The sequence below is a fragment of the Triturus cristatus genome, chromosome 3_2, assembly GCF_964204655.1.
Source record: "Triturus cristatus chromosome 3_2, aTriCri1.1, whole genome shotgun sequence".
NCBI classification, from domain to species: Eukaryota; Metazoa; Chordata; class Amphibia; order Caudata; family Salamandridae; genus Triturus; species Triturus cristatus.
This window is the reverse complement of record NC_140584.1, coordinates 281,954,761-281,975,534: the sequence shown is the minus strand read 5'-3', so window position 1 is coordinate 281,975,534 and position 20,774 is coordinate 281,954,761. Positions and strand designations below refer to the sequence as shown.

At 43.9% G+C, this 20,774-nt stretch overlaps 1 protein-coding gene across 15 annotated transcripts in view; it reads left to right on the top strand.

Moving 5' to 3' along the window:
* Positions 1-20,774, top strand: part of EPB41 (erythrocyte membrane protein band 4.1) — a 796,630-nt gene that overhangs the window by 160,801 nt on the left and 615,055 nt on the right. For 11 of the 15 annotated variants that reach the window (XM_085647619.1, XM_085647617.1, XM_085647616.1 and 8 more), the window contains exon 1: positions 12,681-12,837. The exons of the other annotated variants lie outside the window; for them this stretch is intronic. The gene's annotated coding sequence lies outside the window, so the exon portion shown is untranslated. Of the gene's footprint in view, positions 1-12,680; positions 12,838-20,774 lie in introns of those variants that run through there. 15 annotated transcript variants of the gene reach the window in all.

The following is a 20,774-nucleotide window of genomic DNA, read 5'->3' as shown; positions in this document are numbered from 1 at the left end:
TGGTGTGTGTTCATGTCATTCAGCTTAAGGAACACATTCTTCGCACAGCCACCCAGCCCATTTTAAGGGCAAAAACCGAAGCTATATCAAGACCTAGCAACGTCTACATTACAGAAACGCCGAGCCTTCCACCCAGTAACAACTTGCGCACGGAATAAAGGCATCTTGTACTCCTGGGGTCATCCTTTCCGGACCCTTGCCAGCTTCTCAACATTGAAAACTCCCCTACTGACTGTTTATGGGCCAGTCATCGAGAACCGAGGGCCTGCAGGCGTCATCAATGGAAGGGAGCCAGGGCCTCTCCTGCGGTGCTGAGACCTGATTGAGAGGCCATAGCACTGGAGCGACGTGTAGTGTTAGAGATGCTCTCCAGTGACTCCACTGGAGCAGCCAAAGCATGATCTCCATTGAGACTCTAGAGGCGACTCTACTGTTGTGGACGGGGGACGGGGGGTCGGGCAGTGAGGGAGGAGTGCCACCTTACACACCTGACTACTTCAGCTCCACTGAGACTGTCTAGTCCTTCAGGCCACTCATCTACGAACAATGTTCTTTCTCTTTTATTTTATTTTTATTTGTGTTGGGGTGAACTTGCAGAGCATCGCTATATATTGTGTAACTGACACACACCTACATGGGCTCACCCATAGTCAATCAGCCGCCACGATGCGTGACATGAGCTTCCGCCTCTGGGGTATTCCACTGCATGACCACCACATCCCTGCAATACACAATACCATAAAGGTAGTTACCCTTAACGTGAAGGGACTTAGATAGTTCCAGGTAAGACAGTATGGCACAGCGTTTAACTGAATTGTTGAGGTGGACTTCTGCCTTGTCCACAAAACTCACTTAGTAGCTACCGACTTACATAGAAGCCGCTCCCGACCCTTCCCGCACCAATTCTTTTCATTTACCTCATCCAAAACCACATGAGTGGCCATTTTGGAATCCCACTACTTCTGAGGAAAGATAGGCCCTAAATTGGTTGAAATCAAAGGCAGACTACTGGCCCATGCAGTGACTCTCTGCAATCAAAACTTCACCCTGGGGACTAGCTATGCCCCAAATGACTGACAGGAATGCGCACTCCGCCGTGCAGTGCCTGAGGAAATGGCCACCCAAGTTAGGCTGGTGGTTCGGGGAGGGGGGGCTTAATTTGGTGTTCAATAACTACTTGGACAGTGTGACACTTTGAGAAACAACAGTAGATACACTTGGCTTATTTAACACAGCTTTATTAGCTTTCAAGGTATAAGTATAGTTATTTTCCAGTATTTTTCTGATAGGCTGCAGCACCATCTGGCTCGTTCCTTCCTGATCGTTTGCGTCTCAGGGTGTCCCTTGAGAAAAGAAAAGATGACCTTATGAAGACTTTGTCCCTTAACAATAGTGCAGGGATAAGGAGTGAGGGCATCTTTCAGAGTCACCCGCTTCCAGTGCCGCGTTTTCAGAGCACTTTACGCTGGCGCCAAATACTGATTTCCAGAAGTACCTGGCCTCCCCCTCACCCCATGGGATCTCTACCCCCCTCCCTTCTGCACCGGAGGACTGTCCGTGTCCCTGGAGCTGCTCTGAAATACGCTACAGAGACGTGCACGTACCTGAGGCAGCCACGCTCCTCCAGGAGCGCGGCGGGACAATCCGTAGTGCCGGTTAGGGTCCGACTTCCTCCTTTTCTCGATCCTCTGGGTATTAGCCTCCGCTGGTCAGGTCTCTGTCCGGGACACAACGATGCTCTCCGGTCTTCCATTCGTTTCTGGGCCTCTCTCGACGTCGGGTGCAGAGTCCTTCTTTGAGTTCCAGTTGTTGCCGCCTTCATCACTGGGGAAGCTGCCTATGAAGGCGTTATTCCACTCGGTAACTGGTTTCCGTGATTAAGTCGGGTGAGGCATTCCGGAATCCAGGAAGTCTCTGTTTTTAAAAGCGCCATCCTGATCCTTCAAATACGGTCCTGTAGAGAGTTAAAATAGAGGAGGGGAGAGACGTAAGGGGTGGGGAATACATCCTCATCGTCCTCCTCTATCGTGACGCCCTCAGGTACGTCGTGACAGCGAGATCTGCACAATGGTGCCATGTCCCGGAGACTAAGGTGCACTTTGGCTGTGGGAGATGGGTTTTGGAATCATCTGGAGCGAACTACATCCCGACACATGAGATTCTATCACCACGCGCATAACACCTACGTCAGCATAGATTTCCTGGGGATGATAGACCTTCAGCTTCCAAGATCGAGCCCCGCTCTTTATCTGATCGAGTGGCGTTTCCCCTCTCCAATACCCTTCCTCTGATGAAATGACCCCTTGGGCCATGGCGGATGCGTGAAACCCTGCTACACAGATCCGAAATAGTCAGAGGGGTCAATCGGGCGTTAGTATGTATGCATAACCGTTTGCAACATAACACGAGCTAATAACAGCAGGCAGTCTGGAATAAACAGCCATAGACCCCACCTGCTACAGATCCCCACCCACATTTAACCCACCCAGACAGCCAGTAATTTAGTTGGCAATTAACCCTGCTTGGTAATCTAATGCCATGAGCAACTGTTCTGAAATAAGAAAAGTGAAAACATTATAATTTTTTGCTGGTTTATTGTAGTCTTTTTCTAAACAAAAAAATATTTGAAAGATAATCTCTCTAAACCCATTCACCAAAATGACAGAACCTAGAATACCAATATGAAATAGAGAGTTCAACATAACTAATTAAAAGTAGTAAACACAACAATTGAGATTTGAAACGGTCATCAAATTAAGTCTTAGCGTGAGTGAAACCAGTACGTGTTGGACTAATGTTTATTACGTTGTCCGCATTAGCTGGAAACAAAGTGATTTTCCTATTGAAATCACATTTGTAAAGTCATAATTTGGGGGCAGAAAACTGAACAAGTGTGAGTTACCATGCCCACTAGTCATTCGAAAGTGAAAGAAAGTGCTAAGGTCTCTGTTAGATTAATCCACCTCCTCAATAGTAGGGCGAGGTTTGGCACCACCCCATAAAGCCTGATCGCCAAAGTCTGCACTAGGCATTCACCCAGGCATCCCGCCCTGGTAGAGTTTCGAGATTATGGGGTTACAGACCTTCTCCAGCTCTTTCTGATGGTGCTCGTACTCCTTCTCTGCCAGCTGGTTGCTCTCCAGCCAGGAGATGGTCTGGTTACATTTGTCCACCATCTTGTTCTTCGCTGATCTGGTCTTTAAGTTTGTCGTCCTCCACAGTGCTTTTCATGTTGAAGGCGTAGGATTCAACTGAGTTCTTGGCAGCAGCCTTCTCTCTCTAGGCTTCATTATTTGCTTTGTAACTCTCTGCCTCCTGCACCATCCCCTCGATCTCCTCTTTGCTCAGCTGGCCCTTGTCGTTGGTGATCTTGTTCTAGCTGCCTGAACTCTTGTCGACAGCAGAGACATTCAGGGTGCCATTCTGCCACTCACCTACCTCACATCCATGTATTAATCCTCCCTCTCAATGACGTCTGACTTGTATACATAGACTCAATTTTTTAGCTCAAGGGCAGCACAATCCTATTATTGATTTGGTGCTTCTTGCCACAGTTCGTCAATGGGAAGTCGTTCTAAATTTCAGTTCAGTCAAAGGCCTACTGCTCTCCATCTTGGAAAGTGCTAGATGGATGAAGATGGCTGGTGAGAAAAGGGTGCATCTGCTACCGAGGAGCAGTGGATGTGTAAAGAATGTAACAGGATAAATGCAAAGAAAGAGTGGTTTGACACAAAGAAAGCTCTAAAAACCACCAGAGTAAGCTTGGTGAGGTGGAGGTCACGTCACTTCTCTGCACCTATTAACAGATTGAGGTAATATGCAATTAGAATGGAGTTTTTGGAGAATGACTTGCTTCTTTCACATTGTCAGTACTACATGTGGGATGGAGGTGACAAGAGGGTAGGTGGATAACGGGTTGCCTAGCCTCTTTTTTCTGTTTTTGCTTTTGGTTTAGAGTCTCCTGAACTTACTTTAATGGACTTTGAATGTAACTCCACAAGCCATTGGCTTCTTTAGCTCCACAACCTTCAGCCATCGGCAATAGACATTTTCAGGCACATCATTGATCATCTCACCATTTTTCTCTTGTCTGCTTCCCCGTGTCCTCAAGAATGCAAGGGAGACCGTTTTTGGGTCAAAGCCTAGCAAACAGCCCAGCTGTCTGGCTTGCTAACAACATCTTGGGGACATTTGGAAAGATTCACTGGGAATGTATTCCGCCCATTGCTTACCATTGGCATTGTGCTTTGTAACTCACATTTGCTTGGTTTCTGTTTGCTGGCTTTATTTGTTTTAATAACAGGTAAAAGTGCCTTTAAGGGATTTCATTCAATATTCTTAGTCAAGGTTGTACCAGATAATTACTTGTTGGTCTAGCCCCAACCGGTAGCTGACAATTGAACAATCAAAGACATCAATTTACTTATATTTAAAGGTAAATACTCAACAACCTATAATTTCAAAGCACAGGTATGACTTTTTTCAGATGAAACACAGTCTTAATCAACAGAATTCAAAAAGGGTACAAAAGGATACAACAAAACACCATGATAGAGGAAATACAGAAAATTATATAACCTTCAAATCATAGGTGTGAACATCTAATCCAAATAATATTAATAGAAACGTATCTGAAGATAACAGACAACAGATCCTAAAAACACAAAATGATGTAGAGATAGATGTATTTGTCGACGTTTCGGTCTGTTGTGGCAGATTTGTCTGTTAGACCTTCTTCAGGACAAATAGTGGATTGTAATAATAGTCCCCTGTATAAACATAATATAACATTACATACATAGCCTACCATGGCATAATTTAGAGAAAAAAGAGAAGAAACAAACCCGTGTGAACACTGCCTATCACACACTAGGCCTATAGCTACCGCTCTCCAAGTATGCGATAAAAAAGCAGTTAGCTCTGCCCTCTACGGAGCGGAGGTTTGGGGCTTTGATAAACTTGGAAGAGCTTAGTAGATCGGAACATACATTTAAAGAGACCTGGTCATGGCTCCTAGGTATGTTCCCCTCACTCCTTTACTGTTGAATATGGGTAGGCGGCCAATAGTTGATGTAGCCAGGCTACGCCCCGTACTTTTCTGGGCCCATCTTAGGCCGACTCCCAAGCTTCTTTCCTATGCTGATGCCCTTACCAAGATCATCCGCATAGACACCGGCAGCAAAATAGGTTGGATTGCTGGTATTAAAAGAACCCTGACAGCCATAGGCCTTCGAACCTGTTGGGACAGTCAGGAACCCCCAAGAAGAGAAGATCTCAAACACCTATATTAGGATTGGGTGGACCAACGGGAGATTCCCAAACCAAATGTGGGTAAACTAACAGCAGAATTTTTCTTCCACAAACAGATAAGACACCTGGATCCCTTCCTTGACACAATGCTGGTACCAAGAGACAGAATGTTGTACATGCATTTCAGGTTCTGAACCCTTCCCGTTTGCGAGGTGACAGTAAAGTAGGCCACCAACAATGGGAAAAATTGTCCATGCTGTATGACCCTTAAAGAAAGCATTGCCCATTTAATGTTTGCCTGCCCGGCATACAAAGCACCACGGGCCAAATTGCTGAAGCCGCTTTGTCAGCAATTGGGCGCACAGGACCACCACACAGCATTACGTATTCTCAGGTCTGATTCTAGGCCGTTCTTTGCATGCTATGTAGCAAAGTTCTTGGGTCAAGCATGGCTCATGAGGTGGAAAGCCCTTGCAAGATCGGTTTAAGTCCACCGGAAACTAGGAAAGTTACAATTTTATGTTCTAATATAAAAACTATTTGCACTTTCTGGCACAAGCACTTTATTTGTCAAAGCTTTGCTGCAATCTTGGGGTCTTATGAATAGCATTTTAGAAAACTGTCCCCTTACCATTTTGAAGATGAAATGAATTGTTTTTATACCTTTTTAGGGCTCGCCTGGCATAGCTGCGCACCTGCGCAGTGTCGCCCGCCGAGATTGAATGTTTTGAGGGATTTTCTGTTAGGGGCATTAAGCCCCGCACCTCTTTTCCATTGGCTGGCGTCACCGTTTATGCTAAACGGTGGCCAGCCATTGGAAAAGAGGTGTCGGTGACGTCTTTGCTTGGTTTTCTAAGCCGTCCCATTTGGACGGCCTCGCCTGCTTTGCGTTCGTCGCAAAAGGTTTCTTATCTTTATGGGGCCAACCACATGGCCCCATAAAGACAAGAAACCCATTAACAGGCGAGGCTGTCCAAGCGGCTCGGCAGAGAAAAGCACGACCAAATACGTCATAGCGTCATGCGATCTGCTCCGTGCCCCGGGGGGAGCGAAGTGGAGCGCCGTGCTGCAGCTGAACGTTTCCACGTTCCCCAAACACGTGGTGCAGTACACGGACTCTGGAAGGAGGAAACGCAGAGACGGCTCGTTTTTAAGGTGCTGTGGGTTTAGGGGCATTCTTTATTTAAACCCGAATGAGAAGAAACAGCTGGTTTAACATGGCCGCCTTGCAGCTGTGCGAACGGGCCTCTCCCACTCCAGCGGGCTGTTGATTCATGGCTAACAGGATCCGAGGCCTCTTTATGAAGAGATAAAATGCGAGGTGTGCTTGAACATCAGAGAGCTATGGGAGGCATGGGCGGCTGCCGCTTCCCCTCTAAAAGCATTCCGGTAAGACACCGTTGATTTCCAATAGACCAAATATATTGCTTTGCGGTCTCTTGAGCAGACCGTGCATACAGAGACTGCTATTTGTTAAAGGAATCTTTTCTTCAATTACCAATGTGAGCCTAACCCGCCAAAGTTGTGGGATTTGTTACAGTCCGATCTCTTTAGGACTTGGACCTTGGCGTGCGTTGGGGGTATCTACTGTTCATGTCACCACCATCACTACTCTCCACAATCGCTGCTTTCCAAAACCAGTACCCTCCACTACAATAAGTGTTCACCTACCCCACTATGCATGACCACCACACACTGCTGCCAACACCTGCCAAATCCACCATTTTTCCCATCACAGCTCTGCAGTCCTGTCACATTCTGCCTCCATCACCCGCTACATGCGCCCCACCCCTTTTCGCCGATGCGGTGTTACTATTCGTTATGGTAACCTCAGTACATCTAGTACCAGTGGGTCACCCTTGGATTTACAGCGCCATAGATTTCGATTGACTAGAATATGAAGGGCAAGCGTAACTGTTAAGATTGTGCCGTGCTTTTCCGGTACCGACTGTCATCACTGCTTAAGGAAGCCTCGGTTCAAACAAGTGAAATGTACTGAACAGTTATTTTGAGGTGACAACCAAAGACAGGACAGAATGATAAAGCCGTTTACCACCATATATTTTAAGTAGCCCACCAGAAGAAACCCTTTAGAGTGGATGTCGTACGCCAGTGAGAATATACGGGGCAGGTTATTTCGAGCAAATGTAATACCAAACATGCATCCAGGCATTTACTACACCAAAGTAAATTAGAGTTTATTACCACAATGCCGCAAAATTTATAGGCGAAAACTCTTTTTTTGTACGGCTTCGCAGACTTCAGGTAATAAATAATTTACACATTAAAACAAGACTACTAATACAAAGTGGAGTGGGGAGGGTTAAAACAAGACTACTAATACAAAGTGTAGTGGGTAGCGTTTTGTAAGTGAGAACTAATTGAAGCATTCAGAAAAGATAACGAATTCAAATGATAAAAAAAATTCACATGAAAGTAAAATTAACTAGTCTCCAGAGCGAAGAAAAAGAGTGCTTAAAATCAAAGTTTCCAGAAGAGTTGATTGTCTCAGTCCTGAATGTGTTTTACGGTGCTATCTTGGCCACTGGAATTGATTTGCTTGTCTGCGTCCAAATTCCAACATGCCGGATAGTGTCACTTTTTTGTGTTCAGTTTCGTGTAGCGCAAACTCGAACCCAAGGTATTGGAGCGCTTTACATGACCACCAGTTAGTTACATTACACAAGGACACATTCATTTTTTGCTAGGCACAGGGGAGATAAAAGTGATTTGCCCAGAATCACAGGATCTTGAACCGACGCCGAGACTCGAACTTGGTTCCCCGGCGCCAAAGTCGACAGCTCTGGCCGTTATGCCACATCCCTTAACTTTATATACCCATGTCTATAGATGCACTTACATGTTACACCGGATTGAAGAGATAAGAAATGCCTCTAATATGAAAATATGTTATTTCCGGCACTATTGAAAGTGTGGCATAGGCTACCACATATGCAGAAATGCGTTCTGGGCATATAAATATTTGCTTGTTTTTCCATTGCGCTTCATAGCAAGATTGAGCTTGTGTGCGAATATGCACTAAATTCTATTAACAATACAAACCGCAGTTCTGTCGCATCTAGGCGGTACCCCATTTAATGGCGCTCATTTCTCCATATGCGAAGGATGGAATGCTGTGGCTGCCGTGCCAGGATTCGGACTCGTGATCTGCAAGTTTCAGAGGTGATAATTCAGTTGACAAAGCCCCTTACTCTTCATAAATGTGCAAGGAAAAAACACCCTTTTAATTGACGGGGCCAAGCCATGAAAACAAACAAGGAAACAATAGTTCTACGTAGTTTCGCGCAATGACCAACAAAAATGGGTAACAGAATACCATATGCATGTTGGGGTTCCATTGGGTAAGAACTGCTGTACCAGCTTTCACCGAGTTGGCCCATGAGGGAAGAATGGTTAGTATATCATCTACATGTAACTGTATAAGGAGATCTGAACTTCTTAACAGGACACTGAGAGCAGGCAAACAGATCGTGCAGCTGCAAGCACTGCCTGTGTATTTATCTTCCGTCCTCTGATAGCGGGTTTTAACGCTTTAGCTTCATTAACAAACCATGCGTGCTGTGGTAAGGATGGCCACCTCGAATAAAAATATAAACAGGACAAGAATCATCTGTTTATCGAGCAGCACGCACCAGTGATAAATTCGCCCGTCAGGGATACTTACAGCCTAGCTAATGTTCTCAGATCATAGAGAACATGTGAACTTTGTGTTTGAGCTAAACGATTTAGGTGAAATACAATGACCACGTTAAACGGGTTTTTATTTTAATCTGAATTAATTCACACGAGATAAACATACTATAAAGTAAGTGATGACTGATGAGCTTGTTATCTCTACTAACCCTGCGTGCTGTATGTTTATTCAGCAGCAGAAACATCGGTGCTCGTTTAGCGCTGAAGGCACCAAGGGGCTGCACTTTTAAAGTTTAATTCCCAAACTAAATCCAAAACATAACAACTGATTACATCGCTGGCCTTTTCAATTTGAATATCAGTACGTGCCTACATTTATCTATAATGTGCATCGGCTTTATAAATCAATAATAACTTTAACTTCCTTTCAGTACCTGCAGGAATTCCTTCGAAACTGCGGGGCAGATTTACAATATCTGGCGCATCCCTGCATATCAGCAGGGATGCACCAGTTATTGTGCGCCTTGGCTCGGCCACCTCCTCAGCATCCTACCGATGCTGGGTCCCGGCAGGCACCGCAGGCTTGTCAGCACCCGCGCGCATAAGGTACCCCAGGACCACGTTCCTGGTGTGCAAACACCCCTCGAAGATCTGCGTGACGTTATCTGTGAGAAAATGGATTTACGACTAACCAGAACAAGCATTGACATAGCCAATAGGTCTCGCTTTTGCGAGAGTTTATGCTATTGGCATTGTAAATGACAATGCCTTTTTTTTTTTATACCAACACATTAATAAAAGGCATTGTAATCTACAATGCCAATAGCTCAAACTCTAGTAAATGCGAGACCTAATGCATTGCAAATGCTTGTAAATTGTAGAAATGTATTTGAAAAATGGAACTGTGCATCTGCTAATGTTATCCTGTTTTTAACACTCTTCAGATGAAATATGCTTTATTGAATTTCGGGCTCAATTGATCATTGTTTCCTGTATGTATTGCTTATCTAAATCAGAAACGTTGTATATTTGCACTATGTTTTAAAAGGAAAAATGTATTTTAAATACAGTTTTTATGACACTTTTGTCGAATAAAGCTTATCTATGTATCTATCATTACATACATAGCATACCATGGCATAATTTAGAGAAGAAAGAGAAGAAACAAACCCATGTGAAAAAGAACTAGAAAAATGGCCTTATTACAAAACCGGACCATTGAGTGTAGGTCAAACCTTCACCCCAACAATAGTCAAGGGAAGCAATAATATAATTCCACCAGAGAAGATTTAAGGTGACTGACCAGCAAATCAGTGACTTACTATGGACTGGTCTCGCTCTAAGTTGGAACCAGAGGAATCTTGTTTTGGTTAAAGCATATTCTTATGAGAAAGGCTGTTCTAAAAATGAGCACTACAAACAGAAAAGACATATATCTATCAATCATATATAATACCAAAGAATTACAACAGATCGCTAGACATTGCGCTTCTGTTATCATCAATATGTCCAAGATTCATATATAAAAGCCACTAGGAAGAGTGATTACTCTCAGATAAACTGACCGGTTGATATTATGGATGTATTTTATCGTGCTCAAAAAACATGGAGGGATGAGGGGCACTGGTGGAAGGTGGTAGTAAAGGTATTTACGGAGAAAGAGGTTATTGGTGCGGCGCCAAAAAAGACTTTCGCATCAGTGCTAAAGCCGGCCCTATCATGGCCTTTCTGTTTTTGTTTATTTAATTAGCAGTCGGGTCATAAGGGCTTCTGTGGAACATTCTTTAAAGTGCGTGCTAATTATATTTACTGCTATATTCAATGTTTTAAGTTTGAAGGTGATTTTACTAATGTTTTTACAGGGAAAAATTAAAGTGGAGCCCGATAGTGCCTGATATGGGGCTGGGGCCCAAGGTCAACAGTGAGATAAGGTGCACTGGAGAGGAGTAGTGGATAATCAAGCCTGCAAGTGAGTGCGTTGCAGAGTCCTGGGTCAGGTGGAGGTAGTAATGAAGAGGGATTCTCCCCGAAGGCTCGCACAGAGGGAGCCCGAGAAGTGTCACTTGCCTGATACTCCCACCTCAGAAACCTCCTCTTCCCATCAAAGGAACATTACATGGAAAACCACTTTTTGAGAGTGATAATATTTAGAAAGAGATTTGGAAAAGAGTGCGTTTTACTGGGCCTTGTAAGACTAAGAAGAGATAAAGAAGGGCCCTGAAGCAGGCCTACCTAGACATTTGTATTTGTATCGACATTTATAAAGCGCGCTGTAACCCCATGGGCATCCTGGCGCTAAGATACTAGTAAGATGCTGGTGGGTAAGCAGTGTGACAGAGCCAGTGATTATGCTCTAGGAAAGAGCCAGGTCTTGGCTTTCTTTCGAAATGACAGTAGGTCCTGCCTTTGCCTCAACTCCAAGGGAAGGCCGTTCCAAAGGCGGGCAGCTGCCACGCCAAACACTCATCCCCCCATTGTAGATCTCTTTATCCTCGGGATCTTGACCAGGTTGGCTGAGGAGGATCGTAAGCTGCGCGCCGGTGAGTACCACCTGAACATCCTCTGCAGAGGTTTAGATCCAAGTCTATTTAGTGCTTTAAAGACAATGCACAAAGACTTGAACATTATCCTTTGGGTCAGCGGAAGCCAATGCAGCTCCGCTAACACCCGAGTTGTTGATGACTGGCGTGGTCTTGCCAATGCAAGCTTCGCTGCTGCTGCCTTAATTCTATGGAGCCTCATAATCAAGTAACTCGGGGACTCCAGTAGCAAGGCGTTACAATAATCCAGGCGGCTCAGGATAACACTCCTAACCACTCTAGCTCTGGCCAGGGAAGGTAGCAATGGCAGCACCTTCCGGAGACCTCTAATAAGAGTGTAGCAGCTTCCAACCAGCCTATTGACATGGGATTCCAGATTCAGCTTATCATTTAAGCTAACTCCCAGATTGTGTACCGTACTCATGGGTACCAAGGGGGCATCTGTGGGGATAGGCCAGAAGTCAGTCGATGAAACTGGTGGAACTCTGCCCACCCCACAGTGCAGAATCTCTGTTTTGTTGTTAAACTGTAATGAGTTGTTTCTCAACTAACTCACCATTTCCCGCATACAATTATGGAATGTTTCTTGGGAGTCATATAGGCGACAAATCGAACCGCAGTGGCCCACCCAAATGCACCATTGGCCCACCCATATAAAAATTCCTGGAGCAGGGCTTGATAATGACTATTCCTGAAGCTTTTATCACCTGCAAGAAAGAGGCCACTTCCTACACATTATATAAGAGAATCAGTCAGGCTTACAATAAATACAGTTTGGTCCAGTGGGTCTGAAAATATTGTCCATGTTGGGTGGGGGCGTGTAATGCTATTTAGCTCTGTATCCAACTGTCCTGCTTTCCACCCCGTTTAACATATCAATTTGTATCCAAGAAGCACAATCCCGGCTGCCCTGTGCTCCGCTGTTGTCATCTTGGAGTCAGGCTAAAGGTGTTGCAGCGTATTACCACCAGTGTTGTCCCTCCGTAACATGGCCGTCGCTGTAAGCCACGCCCATTCACAGCGCATAGTTAAAACGGTTCTGCGCGCGTGTTGCTGTGCTGCGGAGCAGTACATGCGCATTGTATTGCATGGCTTCTTTGCTACAGCCAGTCCGAAGCCCCGCCCACTCTTGGTAACGTCACAAGTTGAGCTCCACCTCTCCATCCAGTCGGAATTTACTACAATGTTTATGGAGCGGGGAGAATAAAGGGAAAGGGAGAGCGAGGAGGCGGGGTTGTGCAGAAACTGTGGCGGCGAGGCCAAAGCTCGCTGTCGACTGTCTCTGGTACCCGCAGCTGTGCTCGGGCAGTTGAGGCTGCCCTATTGCACCCAGTGTCGGTGCTGCTGTCATACGGCGCGCTCTCGCAGTCCGCACGGAGTAGGCGGGAAAACGGTAAGGAGATCGTCGCCTTCTGTTGCTTTCTGGTGTTGAGGCGAGGATGGAGGGAGCTGTGTCTGCCTTTGTGTCACTCATTGGAAGGGGCTATTCCATCCTAATGATGGAGCATATGACCGAGAGGATGAAAGCTCATTTATCACGAAGGGTTAGGACCCTGCGATACCACATCTGCCCACGTATTTCTCGTCCCTCTTTCCTGCGAGGTGTGGGGATGCTACCCTGCTCTAGGTCGCGAGGACACATCTCGACAGGCCTGAAGTTTCTTATTTTACAAACCATTGGCCGTCTCAGCCCAGAGTTAGTTACATGAAATCAAAACAATAACAATAGTTGTTTGAAGACATTAGATTTCCATGTTCGCGCTGAAGACTGGAAACCTAGTCCTACCAGCATGGAGCGAGGTGGCGACTCTAAAGAGGTGTGGCAGCACAGGCAGCCATCACAGGTGAGGTGCACCTGCTGCTCTCCCTCCTTACATGGTAGCTCCCACTGGATTGGAGGTGTGAGCCAGTCGAAGTCGATTGGCAGGCAAGTTGTGCCTACTATACCCGCCCGAACACCTGTTAGGTATATGCACGCTTGACCCTCCACATAGGGCTTGTGTTAAACTTTGCCTGCTGGAGCCACTCTGGCTAAGGTGAGGTGTATATGGCCACTAAATGTTTCTGGTGACGTGTGTACCTTCTAAGTCCCCAATGCCAGCCTGATGAGCCCTACCCTTGTGAATGCCCACTAAGCCCGCAAGTATCACAGAGCTCTTTGCCCACATGTGATGTCCGATTACTCCCCTCTCCCTCCTTGTCTATCTAAACTGCCCCAGAGTCCCCTTTGATCTGTCAGTGTGCTGAGTCTTTCTACCCACTTTGTCCGGTACTGCTCACATAGGGGACCGCCCGCCAAAGATCCCTGCCTGAGCTTAGCCTGTGTGTGCCATTTGACACCCAGTTTGAATGCAGGTTTTATTTAATTCGTCCCCGAACCCAGTACCGTTGCCACTTGATCTTAAAATCGGCCCACTACAGGAGTTCGGGAACGTTGACGTAGTGCACCTCCCTGAGACTGGAAATTGCCAACAGACATCCATCAGCGCTGTACTTGACACTACTTGCGTTGTTTGTCTGTACGTGCTCGTAAAGTATACATCATCTGTTGACGCGCCGAGCCTATGGAATAGAGGGTCGTCACATGACACAGGTGGATGTTTAGATCTGCAAATCACGTCGAAACCAGCTCATTGAAGTGTAAACTTCCATGCACGCCGTCCAAACGGCAGGCTCTTTGAGTAATAATTGCTGGATGGATCCAAACACTAGTCAACAACACGGATTTTAACGTGGCATAGCTTTCACCGACGGTGTCTGAAACTCCCAGGACAGTTATGGGACTCGGGCCCTCGGCGTTTGTCTTCATGTTGTCTCTCGACAGCGGCATATGCTTTTGTTTACCATTATTTCCCGTTCACCAGCGCACACAGAACCGGGGATTCCCAGGGGAGATGTTGGCAGCATCCAGAAGCATTGTATTTACCAATGCCTTGCAGGCGTTCATGTGCCCTCGTCGCTTCGTTCAGCGCTGTGTCTGTGTTTATCTTAAACTGCTATGTTTTTACGCTGTCGACTCTCTCTTAAAACATATTTCATTCGCCACGGTTGAGACATTGGATTGTGCGTGCCGTGTGCAGGATTTGCACCCTACCACCCCCTGCTGGTGTTTGAACATAAAAATGAGACCCCCCTCCCGTTTTTTTTAGCGTGGATGACTATCTCTACTCGTGTGTATTTGTATTTTTCTTGCTCACTGTTGATTTGATTTCCTATGCGCTACCTTCTAGTAGCACCTTCTGTGATGCTGCGTTGCTGTACCCGCCAAAGTACAGCGAAGATGGGCTGGAATTGTGTTTTTTTTAGAACGAGCGGTTTATCCATATAACCAACCCCTGTGAAAGGATGATTGCAGGTGTTTAATGGAACGCATCTTGTATTTGTGGCGAATGACATTTGAAGTATCTAGGTTGTTTTCTTAGTATTTTTTGACGTGATTGGGATCCTTTTAGTTATGCTTTTAATAATGGCCTAATTGTGCCTACCTCAACAGAGAGATTGGTTTGTCCTCGACGACCGAGTGATGCCTGGCGATTATGAAATGGGCTGGATACACACATGCGAGGTTTAGCGTTTTTACTATTTTTAACCGTGGCTTAGTCTGCTCTGGTTTTTCAATCGAGGTTTATCAGCAGAGCAGATTATGATGTGGTGATTTGTCACCAGACCTTCTTTTTTTTGTCCCAAATTTGGACATGAAAATCTAAACCATCCTTTTGATAGATTGTTTACAAGAAGCGATTCTATTGCTGTCATCTAAAACATTCTTGCCAATATTTGGTTTGTGTTTCTCATTGAAAGTGTTTTTAAATCTGCTTTTTTGTCATATGCTTCTGATTTACATTCGTTATCCCATGTTGTTTCAGTGAAGTGCACAGCTGCTTCTGGTGATGGGCCAGAACGTAGTAAAGCCAGTTGTCTATGGAGGCGCAATAAGTTAAAAAAAAAAAAGTTATTTGAGGGGTATTTCATTCTTGAGCTACTTCAGTTCATGCATATATTGCAAAAAGCATTCATCGTGTAACACTGAAGAGCTAGTAGCTTGAATTCACTATTATATTGTATGTCCCAGGGTGTTATTAGTATGCCATGATTTCATAGTCCTGTGCCGCAGTAATGTGCTTCTGTATTGAACAACACTTACATGTGTCATTGTTTATGCAAAAAAGATATTTATACATGTCCTTCACCACAGACTCTTAACATGGATACTGAACGATGAATTAAAATGATTCTAGTATGTAAGATGTTGTTCAATGAATCATAGTTTTGTGTTGAGGATTGACTATCACTCAAAACTTAGGTTTGAGGCTAAATTGTGACACATCCAGCCTGTCCCTTTTTCAGTCTCTTATTTAAACCCCTTAATATATGGTCTTCAGCTTTTTACTTTGTCACCCCGATTGTTCTCCCTTGTCCGCGATTTTTTGAAATTCAATTTCTGTTGGTCCACACCTTTTCGCTAGAGACACATTCCAAGTACCAGGTAATGTTTCTATAAAAACATCTTCAGTTGCTCACAAACTTTAGGCAGTCCAACTGTTATGGGCAATATGTGGAAGTGTGTGTGTGTGTGTGTGTGTGTAGTTTACTTGGCTCTCATTAGAAATTACACCCCAAGTTACATCAGTATAATAGCAAAATAATGGAACAGCAGCGCCAAACTCAACTCTTTGTATTTGTTTTCAGCGTTCCTGAATATTCAGTAAATTTAATTTAAATGTGCAGGATTTCCATATCCCTCAAGGGCATCAGACTCTTTGTCCTTTCATTAGCATCTTTGTGCTCAATATCTTTTCAGCAATCCGTTTGCATGTTTCTCACTTAGATATTCAGAACAGGCTTTATCTGCTCGTCGTTATGCTTCCCTCAGGCTGTTATGAGAGTAATAGTCACCCACCCTGCCCTTGCAATAAAGTATCACAACAAACTTTATTGCTTTTTTAAAACTTATTTTTGTAAATTTTTATAAAATATACCAGGTTGTTTTTATTGCCCATTTTAAAATTGCAGTTTTTTGTATTTTTAAAGTACTATACGTTGTCGTAAATCTATAGGCAATTAATTACCATTCTTATCCTGTATGTTTTATTAATTTGCTGCTGTAATGTAATCAGTGTTTTTATGATTAAGTCTCTTAATCGAATGTTTGATTGATTGATTTCACCTAGAGAGGCACTTGTGATTGCCACTTTCAACCTTGGTGAAATGGAGGAAGAAGGGTGACTGAGGGACCGCTTCACACCACCTTCCCTGCAAAGACTCAACTTGTACAGCCTTGCCCCAATCCAGCCAAACATGCAACTCAGTTGAGCTGACATTACAAGGAAGTAATACCTCTGTCAGCACCAGCAGTGTAACAAATCTTTGTTAGTTGAATATCAGCCACCCTGGCCTCTCTTAATCCTCCATTCCTAGTATAGTTTTGTCCCAGTCTTGAGATTCAGATAGATGCACATAATCTATGAGTTGATGGTACAATAGGAGGGCATGATGATTTTGCATGCATACCCATCTGAGCCTCTTCGACTACCCAGTTTAATAAAATAGAAACCACTAAATTGTATGATAGGTGCTCCTGTTTCCAGCACTTTGTAACCTGCAGGTTGCCAGTGAGTAGTATATAAACAAATTGCTAGTTATTTAGCATTAGTCATTCATGCATAGACAACGTTTGGTACACCACGTGGTACTGGACATTGCCCAGTATGCATTCATACTGCACTAGTAAAACTCCTATCACAAACTGCATTTCCTCTATTCTCCCAGAAGCAGTGAGCTCATGTTCTGCTTAGAGTTGCTTTTTAGGTCCGGCTCATTGTCTTTTTGTTATCAATGCTTTTAAATATACATATTGGAGAGTTTTTCTCCACCTCAGACATATTTCTCACTTCCCTCATGTTTGTGTTTGATTTATCGTTATTTACGGGCTGTTTTTAGATTTCAAAAGTACACTTAATCATCACACAAGTCTTTCTTGTAGATTCACTGTATGCAAAAAGCAATCTCTTTTTTTTGTGCAGCAAGCTCTTTAACATGTTTTTGTGAAGACTCAAAATGCAAGACAGACCAATGGCTTTGATAATGCTTGCTGAAGTTTGATCTTGGTGTACATCACTCTACTATCTAAAGTGATTACTGCTTCATCTCTGGGACAACTTCCACCAGGATCTGAGTCAAAGCACAAAGGGTTGGCTGCAGATAAATCTGCCATGGTTTTATTTTTAAACCAGGAGTAGGCTCTTAATTTGCACCAGCCTCTTGTTCAGCAGGAGAGGAACAGGTCATGCTGGAACTTAGTGACTTTTAGTTGGTAACTTTCGTGCAAACATAAATTGATTTGTAGTGCACTCTTTAGGTGTTTAGTAAATATGACATTTTCTTTAATTGTTGGTAATTCATGCAGTTTGTCTAAATTTGAGGCCATGCCTTGTCAAAAGTAATTCACATAGAATATAATATTTATGTAAGAGGAATTATTTTGCTTTTTCTTACTTTACTAGGTACACAATTCTTTGCTATAATTTTGTTATGGTTATATCACAAAGTTTTCAATTTTAGGAATACATCAAAATCCTTTGATGTAACATGTGCTGCCTCTTAATCTTATTTTTAATATCCATTATAATTGTATTACGTTTTCTTGTTCTCAGAGGTGGCTATCATTCTAAATGTACCCATAATAAAGGTTTCATCACTTCCTGCTTGTTTCAAAATTAGGAACATGATATTTAATTTAAGTATAGGTTCTGTCCCCCAAGTATTTTCTGAGCATGGGAAGTGCTATCTAGTAGTAGGTAATTGTTGTTATCCTCTATAATATTTTTTTTGCCATTTAAGGACAGATTTAGTCATATTCTCATAAATGTTTGATCAGAAAAGCAGATAAGTTTGATTTTGGTAATATCAGCATCCTGTTGAAAATCCTTATTTATTGGCAAATGCTGTAATCTTGAATGTAATTATTGTGAAAGGAGAAACGGGTTAACTGCTGTGCGGAAAGTTGAAAAAGCCTCTGAGCTTCTTTTACAATCTGGTCCCGCCATAGTGTGAGCAGGTTTCGATTAGCTCTGTTAGAAATAGATCTGCAGTTACTCTGTCTATCCGTTATATGGCTTATCACCATGTTAAAATCTCCCCCAGCCAGAGCTTTGGTCAATGTGGATTGAATAACCATTTCCTCTTGATGCCCTTGTATAATTCTGGAAAATCTGTACTTATGTTATCTGTGTTTTTATAGCCCACTCATCACCCGTGGGGATATTCAGGGAATATGAGACGTTATTTCGCATGCCATTACTTCGCATGCTTTTACTACGCGGTTATTACTTAGCAATAACCGTTACTACGCAAGTTTTTACTTTGCATACCATTACAATGAAAGTGTTATGGTATGCGAAGAAAAACTTACCTAGTAATAATAATGGTATGCGGAATAACGTGTCATACTACACTTAACCCTAAAACTCTACACTGCACTTCACTAACACACAACACTACCCTTAACCCTAAAACACTAACCCCCCGACACTACACTAAACCCTAAAACACTACCCTAGACTTCACTAACCCACAACACTACCCTAAAACACTAACCCAACGACACTTCACTAAACCATAATACACTACACAAGTACACAACCCTGCACTACCCTACACAGCCCCTTCACTTCCCCACTTACCTCTTAACACACGTGGTTCAAATCTTCTCCCCCTTCATGCTTCCACCGGCTTCCTCCATCAGACTCTCTTTGCAAATGTCTGCCGTGACTAGTACCCGCCCCCTACGTATGCGTTGTACAACGCATGCGATGTAACAGCATGCGTACTAAAGGGACGCGTTGTTACATCGCATGTGTACTAACGCTTGCGTAGTAACGGTACGCGAAGAAATGTCCGCGTACTAGTGGATGTTTCCCATATTCAGGTGCTCTGTGCAAGGCCAGCCCTGGTGCTTTACTTGAAAAGCTAGGTCTTCTCCTTCTTGTGAGAGTCGAGAATAGAGTAGGAGACTGATGTGTTGTGGGATATCGTTCCACGCTTTAGGGGCCTGCTACAAGAAGGCACTGCCCCCTGCTCTTCCTTTTTAGGTCTCGCCTAGCTATTGCGTTTACGCAATCGCTATGCGAGACTCTAGTAAGAGGGGCATTTTAAAGTGCTTCCAAAAGCCAAAAGTGGATTGCATGGCGAGCACGCGCACAATCACGTGCATCGTGCCGCCATGCAATCCGTTTGGGGAAGCGCTTCAGCCCACTGGCGCGTGCATGTGTAGCCACAGCCTCAGCATCATACTTCAAAGGCTCCGCTCCCCCTCCTGGAATGCGCTTCCCCGCCCCCGCCACAGCATGCCGAGAGATTGTTTACTCATGGCGCCTCTCACAACTGTCCCTCCCCCACCATAGGGCTAGTCTCACGGACGCATTGCCATCCATCGATTACAACACATACACTTCACACACACTAATAGCAAACACATTCTTACATTCCAGCACCTCCGCTGCTCACTAGTGTCTGCATGCTTTCACAATCCTTTCGCCTCTCTGCTACCAACGGGAACATGCAACACAAAAACAAAATACACGTTAGCAGATTCAATACTAAACACCGTGCTAACTTATCCAACTATATTTACCAAAACAATTAATACATACCATTTTCCTTTACCATTTTTACATTTTTCGCAAACTGCCTTGTATATTAATACGAAACACACACCAGCAACATACCAACACACAATAATAGGACAGCTGGAAATATAACGTATTACGCACCACACAACAACAAAGAATACATTCACTACATTACAACACATACACTAATACTCTTACCTAACACTACATCCACTCCGCTCTACTCTCTGCTCCCGAACGCGCTCCATCCAGCTCTTCAATTACGTACGTAACAAACAAGCGCATTCTTAACAACAGCACTCTCGAAAGACACCGGCACACTTTTTATTACACAGCATAAAAAACAGCCACAACATTAAAGAAAACCAAAAAACAGGAAATATTGAATTTAAGATTCATTTATATTTTTTACATATTCGGAGCAACACCTTAAAGGAAAATAAAATGTTAGTTTTATTTTTCAAAGGGATACATATTACATCACTAGAAACACACCGATTACTCTTACCTGCCACTACATCCACTCCTCTGTACTCTCTGCTCCCGTACACTGCACTATATAAAATATACACTACATATACCACAAAATGCAACACAATTGCACGCCACAGATTTACACTGCACTAAATGCAACACACACTCCACACAATACCACTCAGCACCACATATTTATATGCTACATAATTACAATGCACACAAT